This window comes from Malania oleifera, chromosome 12 (genome assembly GCF_029873635.1).
Source record: "Malania oleifera isolate guangnan ecotype guangnan chromosome 12, ASM2987363v1, whole genome shotgun sequence".
NCBI classification, from domain to species: domain Eukaryota; kingdom Viridiplantae; phylum Streptophyta; class Magnoliopsida; order Santalales; family Ximeniaceae; genus Malania; species Malania oleifera.
In genome coordinates this window covers 67,957,948-67,970,553 of record NC_080428.1, presented here as the reverse complement: position 1 = coordinate 67,970,553, position 12,606 = coordinate 67,957,948, and the positions used below count along the sequence as shown (strand labels likewise).

General features: G+C 32.3%; 1 pseudogene; it reads left to right on the top strand.

Moving 5' to 3' along the window:
* The first annotated feature begins 580 nt into the window (after positions 1-580).
* On the top strand, positions 581-4,347 carry LOC131143987 (glutathione S-transferase U10-like; annotated as a pseudogene).
* Positions 4,348-12,606: the final 8,259 nt, after the last annotated feature.

Sequence of the window (12,606 nt, the reverse complement as noted above, 5' to 3'; positions counted from 1 at the left end):
CAACTATCCTTTCCCATAATTTCATCGTATGACTCATAAGTTTAATTCCACGATAGTTATTACAATTTTGAATATCTCCTTTATTTTTATATATAGGTATTAAGTGTTTTTCCTCCATTCATCTGGCATTTTCTTAGTTGTTACAATTGTATTAAATAAATTAGTTAACCATATAATTCCGTTATCACCCAAACATTTCCAAACTTCAATTGGGATGTTATCTGGTCCCATAGCTTTCCCATTTTTCATCTTTTTTAGTGCAAACTTAATTTCGTTAACTCTAATTTTACGAATAAATCTTATATTTTTAGTCTTTTCCTCATTTGACAATTTTAAGTTTAAGCCTTCTATTTGATTTTTGTTAAACAACTTACTAAAATAACTTCGCCATCTTTCTTTAATATCTTCGTCCTTAACCAAGACAATATCATCCTCACCTTTTATACATTTTACATTTCCTAAGTCCTTACTCTTCCTTTCTCTAACTTTAGCAAGTTTAAATATATCTCTTTCCCCTTCTTTTGCACCTAATCTGTCCTACAAACTATTAAATGATCTATATTTAGCTTCACTAACGGCCCTTTTTGCATCTTTTCTTGCCTCCTTATATTTTTCAAAGTTATCTCTGTTTCTACATTTTTGCAACGTTTTATACCAAATTATTTTTGTCTTTATAATTTTTTGTACATCTTTATCCCACCACCAACTCTCTTTGCTATTCGAGAATCTTCTCATTAATTCACCTAAAATCACTTTTACTATCTTTTTAATAAAGCTAGCTAATCTATTCCAAAGAGTATTTGTATCTATCCCATCCTCTAAGGTCCAATCCCCATCTTTGATCATTTTATCTTTAAATTTAATTATATTTTCTCCTTTTATGTTCCACCATCTAGTTCTCCTACACTGGTTTATTTTCTTTTTTTTCTTCCATTTTTTTATACATATATCTAACACTAAGATTCTATGTTGTGTGGTTAGGCTTTCACCTACTATAACTTTACAATGCTTGCATGATAAATGATCTACCCTCCTAGTTAAAAAAAAAAAAAATCTATTCGACTTCAATTTCCACTTTTAAAGGTTATTAAGTGTTATTCTCTTCTTAAAGCAAATATTCATTAAACTAAAATCATATGACATAGCAAAGTCTAAGATCATCTCCCCAGACTCATTTTTGTCTCCATATCCATATCCTCTATGTATCCTCTCATAATTTTTATTATCTCTTCCAACGTGTCCATTCAGATATCCTCCTATAAATATTTTCTCAATCTCTGGTATGCCTTGTATAATCACTACATGAAGTAGCAATTTAAAAAAAATTATAGATTAAATCTCGCTGGACCATCCAGCGAGATTTGACCGCCACGTGTCAATCAGCGACAACCTGATTATTTAAAACTCATTGGATGGTCTAGCGAGTTTTCCTTAAAAACTCACTGGACCATCCAGTGAGTGTTGGGACGCATCAGAGTGGGAAGAAAAGTTCCCACCGAACTATTATTTAATATTTTATTATAAAAAAAATCAAAAAAGGAAAAAAAAAAAAAAACTTTAACACCCAATGGAAAAAGCTCCAAAATCAAAACTCCTAGGTAGCACTGACAAAAGCCTCCAAGATCCCAAGTGTCAATCTCCAACATGTGTCAGAAATTTGCCAAGTACCTGTCAAAAATTCTTTTATTTTATTTTTGTGACACAGCCTGGCATGTTTTTGGACACAGCCTTAGAACTTCCTGAGGCAACTTTTCTTGTGATCTAGATTACTACTAGTTATTTTTTTTTTTTTTTTTATCAGTAAAGGTAAATGTATTGATCAAAATCGAATATGTACAACTACACCGGGCATACCAAGGATAAATCAAAAGTAGCATTACAAATCAAACAAGAGGTAGGACCATAAGATCTACCTATCTACAAACATGATATCTCATACTTTCAAAGCAAATGAAATCATTCAAATATCATAGAACATATTAAATTTATCAAAAACTACTCTATAAGTGTACCTTTGGATCACTTCAACTACTATTTCTTGAACCAATGTTTTTTATGCCTCTTGCAAGTTGGCTTTTGTCTTTTGTTAATAGTTGATTTTTCAGTACTATGTTGTACTTGTTTTTTGACACTTGTTGTGTCGTTGCATTTGTATCGTGTCATGTCCATGTCATGCGGCGGTATCTCTACTTCTCACACTAAGAGTTTGGGGAGGGTATGATACAAGTAGCCTTACCTCCACAGTTCGGGAGGTACGACTCAAACTTTTACCAATTTGGAGTTTGGATATACTGCATGGCACCCATACAATGAACAATAGAACAAGGAAATAAGTGGGGAAAAAAAATTTTAAAGCATATCAAATCAGTGAACAAAATTTAAATTTTACACATAATTGACCTTTGATATCTCCAAATTTGTAATCATATGTTACTATTAGTAATTTTAATTTTAAAATATTAATATAATATTTTATGATTAGTAATTTTAATTGGGGATGGACTCGAAACATGTTTGTATGTTTGAATGACTCCACGGAGGAGTGATGCCCAAGCAACCCACTGCAGTCAGCCAATTACAATCCCAATTTTGTGTAGAAAAATACTAAAAAAGGGCAAAAAACATAATTTTCATTGAGGACACCCCCACCTCTGCCACATATTACTCTCATCCACCTTAATTTTTTTTTTTTAATCCCTAAGAGCAAGTTGATGAGATGAGTACCCTATAAATTAAGGGTTCTGCCAATTCCAATGGCACACCTTCCCACAGCGAGAGAGACAGAGAATGGAGAAGAAGCAGAGTGAGGTAGTGCTGTTTGGAGCTTGGGCGAACTCCCTTGCCTGAGGATCATGCTAGCCCTTAAGCTGAAGGGCATACCCTTCGCGTACATAGAAGAAGACCTGAGGAACAAGAGCCAGTTGCTGCTTCAATACAACCCTGTTCACAAGAAAGTAACCTGTGCTGGTGCACAATGGCAGACCCATCTGCAAGTCTCTCGTCATCCTTGAATACATCAATGAGCACTGGAACCACTCCCCCAAGCTCTTGCTGGAGGATCCTAACGAGCAAGCCAAAGTCCACTTCTGGGCCAAGTTCTCCAACGAGAAGGTGATCCCTAGACACCCTTCTTCCCCAGAACTCATCTGTATTTGACAAATGACCTATGTATGTGATTTCTTTTCTAATATAATAATTTTTTATATCAGATAATGCCTGCTGTGTATCCGATCATGAAGAGCAGAGGCAAAAAGCAACAGAAGGCCATTGAAGACTACTGAGAGCTGGTGAAAGTGTTGAGGAAGGGATCAAGAGGGATTTTCCGGCAGGATCGCTGTTCTTGAGGGAAGAGGCGCTGCCGGGATATCTGGACATTGTGGTGGCGGTGGGTAGCTGCAACTACAAGGCTTTCCACGAGGGTGTTGTGATGCTTTTTGACCCACTAAAGCACCATACATTTCTCTCATGGCTCACTGCCCTAAAAGAGTACCCTCTGATTAAGGACACTCTCGCTCCCCATGAAAAAATGGTTGCCAAGCTCGGGGAAATGTATTCGGGTTAGAAAAAGTTTACCATAAATGAAAAATAATAATTCTAGAGTTTGTGCTTGGTGTTGTTTTGATAATGTATTGGCAAAAATTAAATGCCCAAATAAAAGAAGTTATTAATAAAATATATGGAGCTCAGTTTCAATATTTAATTCAGGTTCTGAATACAATTTCCGAATATTTAATGGGAAAAAAAATAAAAATTGATAAATTAATTTTGATTTTGAATTTTTAAAATATCTACACATCACCTCACATCTACAACAGAATGCTCAAGTAAAGCATGCCAATAGCTTACTTGAATGAAAAGAAAGGTTTGCATGGTCAACAATTCCAAAATATCAACACGAAAATGGCAAAAACCACGTGATGAGCCCACTAATCAAATGTTACATAAAAAAAGGATTCAAATGGAAGTTTGCATATATAAACAAAACAATATCTGGCAAGGAAAAAAAAGAAAAGGAAAAAAAATAAATATAGCATAAGTACAATGGAGTACTTAATCAACAAGTAATTAAATCATAGTTTGAACTATGAACCAACCAAATAGAAACACAATCAATAATCAAACCTCGCATCACATAACATCTTCTATGATTAATATAGTCAGTCGCTGCCAAAATTTGATCATAATGTATATTGAAATCAATGAGCTTAATTTTCTCACCTCAGCTTTTCGAGGCTTGCTTTTGCTTTGCTTTGCTTTGGGGATCTTCAAAACCTTCTTCGCAATCCTATGCATTTATATCGAAAAGGCTATGATGATCCTACAATACCAACATACAACTCTGTTTGATGATAACATTAGCATGCTGATGCCAAGGTCTCACAAAAATGCATACCTCTCCCTGACGGCTCCTCTCAACAATACTCCACATCTCCACCTTAAGCACAGTTCACAGTCCTTCAGTTCCTAGCAGTAACCTAGACCTGTTGCATTCACCAGGTCTTAAGTGAGGAATCTGCAAATGCATCCAATATTATTTACAAACAAATTCTCAAAATCAAATAGCTAATGTCTGAAAAGTCTCATACTGAGTCTGAAATAGTACTCCAAACAAATGGAAACCAGAATCTGCAAACACATTAAAGATTATTGGAATAGGCACTTCAGAGGCCTATTATGCTTTTACTTTATTTAAGTTTTCTTAAGTTTATATATAAAAGGGGTATTTTGCTTATGGGCTGAAAAACATTGGGCTTCTATTTTTAGCCTTAAGACATTTGAATTTGGCCAAACTTAGCAAGTCTAGCATTATGAATTTAGTTAAAATTTTGCCTTAACCACTCATTGACTTGGTCCTTAATTTAGTTGGTCCAAAAGTTTGGTTTATCACCAAGCCAATAATCTATTAATTCCTAACCAACCGCAACTAAGCATTACAATAAACCTGCAGTAAGATCCACTTATAGAGCTATGTAGTAACAATCCTGTGCCATTCATTCCGTGTAGCTTTTCTTTTCTTCATGAGTTGGCAAAAGAAACACCTTTCCCCAGTAAACTACAAACATCATCCAAGACAGTTTCATCCCCAGTCTTCACTGAAACTTGCTTGGAATCCCCCTATATTATAGCACAGATCCTCCACACTTGACTCTTAATTTTAACACAAATACCCATAGAAATTTAAAGATTGAATAATTTCTTTACTATGATAAACTACATTCCATGATCCGTCAAACTACTCTCAATGTCAGCTTGCAAATAGAGAATATTATCAGAATGTAGAAGCAAGTAAGAACATAACTTAAAAACCAGCGGGAAAAGCTCTCACACCAAGACTTCTAGGAAGCACCGACCTCTCCAAGATCCCTGGCCTGACATTTGTCTGGCACCAGTTGAAAATTAAATTAATTATTTTTAATTTCATGACACAGCCTGACATGTTTTTGGATACAGCTTTAGAACTTCCGGAGATGAATTTTATCATAATCTAGATTACTACTAGTTCTAGGACCACTGTTTTTTGTGCTTCTTCATGCAACTTGGTGGTTGTTTCTTTTTAGCAGTTGATTTTTCAGTACTGATTATACTTTTGTCAAATTATGACATATGAATGCAAGCATTAAATGTTGATCAAATTTAATTATAGAATGCATGCTGTGAAAATTGAAAAACCCATAATTTATTGTAAATTTACTTTACCGTAATAGTTTGCATCTAAAAGAAGGAAAAAAAAAAAACAACGCTAAATATGCCTACTTATGTGTTCTTTCAAAATTAATTAATCGCCGCATCTCCCACAATGTTGTATCCTTGTTTTCTGAAACTTGCGGTGCCATTGTATTGGTTTTGTGTCATGTCTCATGTGGTGGTATTTTTACTTCTTCGACTAAGAGTCGGTGGAGGGTATGATCCAAGCAACCTTACCTCCATATTTGGGAAGGCTATTTGTGCAACTTGAACTTGCAATCCTTTGGAATCTAGACATAAGCAATAGCACCCTTACAATTGAATCAAGGATCGCCCTCAAGCAAAATAAGGATGCAAAGAGAAAATATGGTTAGGGAAGTGATATCCTAGCATTGTCAATAACCAAATCTTTAGACATTTAATGCTCCCTAAAAAGGTTGTTAAAATTGGGATCCTATACGGGGACACTAGGATAAGTTGCAGGATCAGATTGTAGAATCAGATCGAGGATTGTAAGATTCTACTAAATGCATAAATAAATGAGAAAATGCATTTTTATGTTGTTTTTTCATAAACTTCTATGACATAATGTACAAAATTGTCTAGTAAGTGTTGAAAATTCAAAAAATTACAAGTATCTAAGGTAAGGGCCTCATATTATCATTTTAAGAAAAAAAAAAGAAGAAGATGTAGTGTTCAAAATGTTGCATTCCTAACATAATCAAACCAGCTTATAATAAAAATGAAATAATTACTTTTAAAAAACAAGAACCTATCTTTTAATGTAAATCAGTCAACAAAGAACCATACAACATGAACACCCATTTTTTCTTTTTTAAAAAAACCTATCAAGCAAGATTCTATTTAAATGTCAGCACCCAGGGCACCATTTGCCTCATTAGTAGCACTAAGACTATCATCAATGATTTAACCAAGGCCATCATTAAAATCATCACTATCATTATTATTATTATTATCATTAAATGCACCAATGTATTATATAACCATCTTCATACTTAATGTTTGAACTCCCTACTTTCAAATTCCAGAATTGGTTTCTCATGAAAATCTTTTTAACTCGGCAAACTTTAATTCACTAATGCTGCTTTATTAATGCTTATGTTTGCTATCATAACATACCCATACTCCTGAAGAAAACAATTATATTTTCAAATTAATTATATTCTCCTTACGTAGTCATTAAGGTGAGTAAGTTTTAAACAATCCAATGTGCAAAACTGTTCAATGGAAAAAACCTCCCACACTGATTAATCAAAAAGGACAACAGGAAGGCCTTCACCCTCATTCTTGTTCTTGCTCTTTCCAAAAATATAAAACATTTTTGAATCTTGCTTACACCAATTAAGCTTTTACAATACATTTGGAATAGTAAGGATGGAATAGAAGAATTTGTCACTTTCGGCAAGTTCTTTATTTCAATGTCTTCTTTTCATTCCATTCCCTCAATTCCATGAATCAAATGGGACCATTGATGTTTTTTCTAAAGCATAAGAAGCAGAGAATCAGCATCGATACTCAATAGCTTCAGAAACCTAATTATAATGACTCCCCAAGCCCCCAATTTTCAAGCATTGCATGGGGAATTATCAGGTGGGAAGGAACAGTGACACCCACCAAAACGACAACTAGCATAGCATCAATTCAGATTAATGTGCTCAAATGACAGATATATTGAAAATCTCTCAAATTTTATTTTTTTCACAAAGGAATAAAATAAGCAAAAAAGAAAGAAGGCTTACCCCTCGTATTCTCTTTCCAGTCACAGGACACTTAGGCCCACTTGCCTCTTCATTGTTCTCTGAGACACTAGTCTTCCACCTAAACTCCATAACCAAACAACACACACAAATTAACATACCCTCAAATCAAATGACGCATATATATACTTAAAACTCATAAAATGAATCATAAACCAACACGACCAATGCTTCAACCTATCCATATAATTCTAAGTGGATGTAAAGATCATGGAGCAGACAAAACTACTCAAATAAAACTAGGGTTTTCATTCAAAGAATGTAATGATGATAGGAGGAATGGCTGAACTCACGAGGTTTTGGATTCGATTGGATTTGGTGGCATAGCTGTGCTGCGTGCGAGGGTGAGCCTCTGCGTCATCTTGTCGCGCTCGAACCCAATCCCCGGTTCCTTGGCGGCAGAGGGAAGGGGGGAGGTAGGAGGGAGAAGGGGACATGGGTGGGCCACGCTCGTGACAATGCGAGCCTAACTGAAAAGGAGAGAAGAAGATGGGCTATGGCCCAGGCACCGTCTTCTCGATAAATTATACGGCGGACTTCTCCAGCACACGTCGCGTACATGTTTCCTTATTAAATATATGACAAATTAGTCCTACAATCTTTAATATTTAGTATATATAACACGTGGATGGAGGTCCCCAATATAATTTTTTCATCTTTTCCTCAACTATGATAATTGCAAACTAGGATTATGATTTCACATTAAATGTGTATTAGGAAGTTCTTGAACTTATAAGAAGGGGTTAGAGTCCAACTAAGTGAGATAATTTTTATACGATAAACCCATAAAATCAGTGTGTGAAAGCAAACAATATCTTACCTGAATTGAATACAAGACTATTACATTTGATATCAAAACCACTCTAATGGTACTATCACGTGAGTGGATCTATTCCAGTGGTACTATCACATATTTGATGGTATTAGAGCATAATTTTATTTATATTTATAATAGTGGGTTTTATTTTTTAGGGCATTACACGAATTATGTTCACCCCTACTATCACGTAAGTGAATACTACACAGAGGTGTAAACCACTGTAGTGAGGACGTCGGAGATTGGATGAAAGAGTCTATCGTAATCTCATTTCGGATATGTACTATGGAAATTATGCTGACAAGGATGTCAGAAATCAAGCGAAAGAATTTGTTATGATCTTATATTAGATGTGTACTAAAGAAATCATACTGACGAAGACGTCAAAGATTGAACGAGAGAGTCTGTTATCGTCCCACTTAGATGTGAATTGGGAAGTTCTTGAGCTTATAAGGAAGATTTAGGTTCCAACTAAGTTAGACGCCTTTTATAGGACAAACTTATGAAACTAGTGGACTCAAGTGGATAATACCTCACCAGAGTTGGGCCTATGACTACACATAGTTACACTTCATAGTACGGATTCGTAACTTCATGAGCATTACATACTTGCGTTTGAAACATGGATTTTAGACTTTATATTTAGATTTGAGTCTGGTGTGTTCATCTAGTTGGACTTAAAATTTCAACTAATTCAAAAATGTTAATTTATCAATAAATCTATTATAAGTCGGGTGGGTTGGTTTCGATTGGTGGTTTTACGTGTTTTAAAATGAAATTAAAAAAAAAACACACACACACACACACAAGTGAAATATTTTGTCAAACATAATAATATATGTTACATTGAAATCACTACTTAAAGTAGTAATAGTCTAGTGCCATTCAAGTTAAATATATAAAGTTTGTATACGTGTTTAAAAAAAAAAAAAAAAACAATAGGATCAATGTCATAGTATAAGTACAAACTAACTATTTTTTAATTTCCAATTCTGCATTGATGATACAATATAAAAAAGGTTTCAAAACTAATAAAAAATATTATGTTTAGTTTCTAATGCCCATATCATTAACAACATAGGCTCAAAAAAATGAAAAATATGTCTATTGTCAGTCAAAATGACTAAAACATCATATCCACAAAAGCATTATTACAATATAAATAATATTAAAAGCATAAAAATTAGAACATTCCAAATGCACATGTCCATCTTATAGTTCATCTTATGCATCCCTTAATAAGTTTTGAGTAATTATAGGCATATATATACACAAAGAGACGAGTTAGATTGGGTCGGATATATTAGACACTAAACTTGCAAAATCAACATGTACGATCAAATTATGCAAAATGAAAAAATCGTTAATCAACCCATAAACTATTTGAAACCAATTTTTTCAGCTTAGTTTTGGGTTAGTTGAGTTGGATAGGTTTGTCAAATTGTTGAACATCCCAATTTAAGAGAATTTGAATAAATTTTAATACAATTTTATATTATATTTAATTCAAATTTAATATAAATTCAAATTCAATACCTTCCCAAATAACAAGGTAATGTTTGGGGTCTGTTTTTCTTGTAAAAAATAACATTATTTAAGGAAAAAACAATAAATAAATAAAATTTTGTTTTGTAGCACTTGGGTTCATGATAATTTTGAACAGACAACATAATATTGTATAAAAAGGGAAAGAAATATAAGTATTAGATTCCAAAATCAAATAGATAGAATTGCCTTATTTGGGGTCCGAAATTGGACTACTACGCTGCAGATGCTCTCTAGTCATCTCTAGTTATAAGAGTTTTGGCCAACTTTTATAGATTAAAAATGTTAAAGATTGTGGGCTAATGACATCACGAGGTTGAAAATAAGCGCAGTATTTCTCTTTGTATTTTTTTAGTTACTTTTATTTTTGAAGAGTCTATTTACTTAATTTTTTTAATTATTTATTTTTTATTTGTTGTAATTGTCATTCATGCATTTAAGTTTTGGGCTATACATATTAAAATATTAATCAATGTCTAATAAATTTTTAAAAATATTGAATCTTTAAAGAATATACTTTAGTTTTTTCAAATTGAAATTTTGATTTTTCTATTTTTTTTTTAATTTTAGTTAATTATTGGTCCCTTTTAGACCAAATCATGTGCTTTCACTTGACTATTATTTTAAAGTTTAAATTCCAATCTATAGCCACTTGATTTTTAAGTTTCTTAGACAAAATTTAAATTTATTTTCAAAAAGTATTTTTTTACTTTACTTTGATTGCTTTCTGTCCAATCATCCCATTCATAATAAAATAACTGATATGGTAAAATTCAAAAATATATAATTTAATTTTTTTTTCACCAAAAAAAAAAAGTTACAAGCCTTAAACTTAGTTGATTTTTTCAAAATAATTAATTTATTTATCCTTAAATGTGAAAATATATAAATTAAATTTCTTTCGAAAACTTAATCTTTAATAAAGATGTTATGTTCAATGTGTTATCACATAAATTTAGTCTCCTTTGAATAAATATAATAAAAATTTTAAAATCCCTCACTGGTTCTATAATTCCTAAAAATTAAAATTAGCAGTTTGTTATAGCTCGGCTATATCTGCATCCTCAAATTTTTACATAACAATGAAAAAAAACGAGCCACATAAAAAAAAAAAAAAAAAGAACATATCCCGATGATAAGTGATATGAACGTAAAATTAGCATCAAATCAAGGGAAAAGTTGAGACTTGTTTACACGAGAAAAAATATTTTATTTATTATTATTAATTTTTTAAATAATTACAAAAATACTATCTTATCTTTTAGTTATTTTGAATTCGTATGGAAAAGTTATAAAGTGATTTTTTTATTATATTCTAGATTTTACATAAAAATGTTGAAAAAATTAAAAAAAAAGTTACATTTTTACAATTATTTGAAAATTTAAAATTGAAATACGACAAACATGCCTTATGTGTCTTTTCCTTTTTATTTATGTTCCATTAATGGTCCACCATGTAGAACTATATAACAATTAATAGGAGTTGCCCATCCCCGCAAACTATCTTTTATCGCTACATCCCGAAATTAAAACATAATATTTAAGGTAAAAAAAGAAATTAATCTCCCATGAGGATCGAGATTGGCGAAATAGACTAGGGTCATTTTAAAAATCTCGTGAACCTCCTAATGGTTTTGTAAAAAAAATACAACTCCCTCCTCTCCCATAAAGTTTTAAAATACCACGAACTTCCCCTAATAATTATTTTTTCTTAGAGACCTTGTACCTTATCCCTCCATGGGCTTGTATTTTTGTCAAATATAAGGGAAGGTCCACATCTTTTTTCCGAACCTCAAAGAAAATTGTGAGATTTCTGAAACTTTGAGAAATATTTGCGCCTTTTTGTCAAATCTCAAGGAATGTCCAAGAAGTTTTTAAACCTTAGGTAAGATTCAAATCTTTTCGTCAAATCTCAAGAGATGTCAATATTTTTTTACTAAAATAAATAAGTGTTTTTGTCTTCATTAAAATTGCATGATACGACTTGGACCATTTTTTTCTCCGTCTGTTAAACTTAGGGTATAAGGATAATCACATCCTATGTGAGAATCAAGGTAAATTCAATGGGAATATACTATCACCGAAAATCTTGCTACTTTAAAGTCTTTAAGTTTGACTCGTCTCACCTTTAAAATTTTCTTAGTTATAGAAATCTACAAAATGTAATTTTTACAAACATTGACACTTCTAACAAAATTAATTAGCTACCTTAGATTTTATCTTACAATACACAATATTTTGTGTAGGCTTTTTTTTTTTACCTCGTTATTTAACAATCTTTATAAATTTAATGTAAAGTTTTTTTTTTTTATAAAAGAGGGTAGCACCTCATTTCTTTATTAGAAAATTTCTCACTTATGACGGAAGAAAACTATGGTTCTAGTAAAATAAGTTACAAATAAATAACCACTAAATAGGCTTAGGAAAAAATCAAAACCTTAAAACAAACCTAAACCCACCAAACAAAAAACGAGAGGTTGAACTAATGATAAAAGGAAATTAGACTCAACTTATGCATCCGAAAGATACCTTTGAGAAAACATAGTAAAAGATGTTATTCTTCGTATATGACATTATTTCTCAAAATCTCCTTCTCTAGTAAGAAAGCAGCTGCACTATTATCTTCTTTATATTAATGGATCACCATGAAATTCACTCCTTAAAGCTTGAAACTAGATGTGAGGAGTTCAAGCTTTTACACCTAAAATTATTTTAATTTGAGTAATATTTGATCCCATGAATAAAATTTGGTGTGCACAAATCATCCCCATTTTTTAGCCC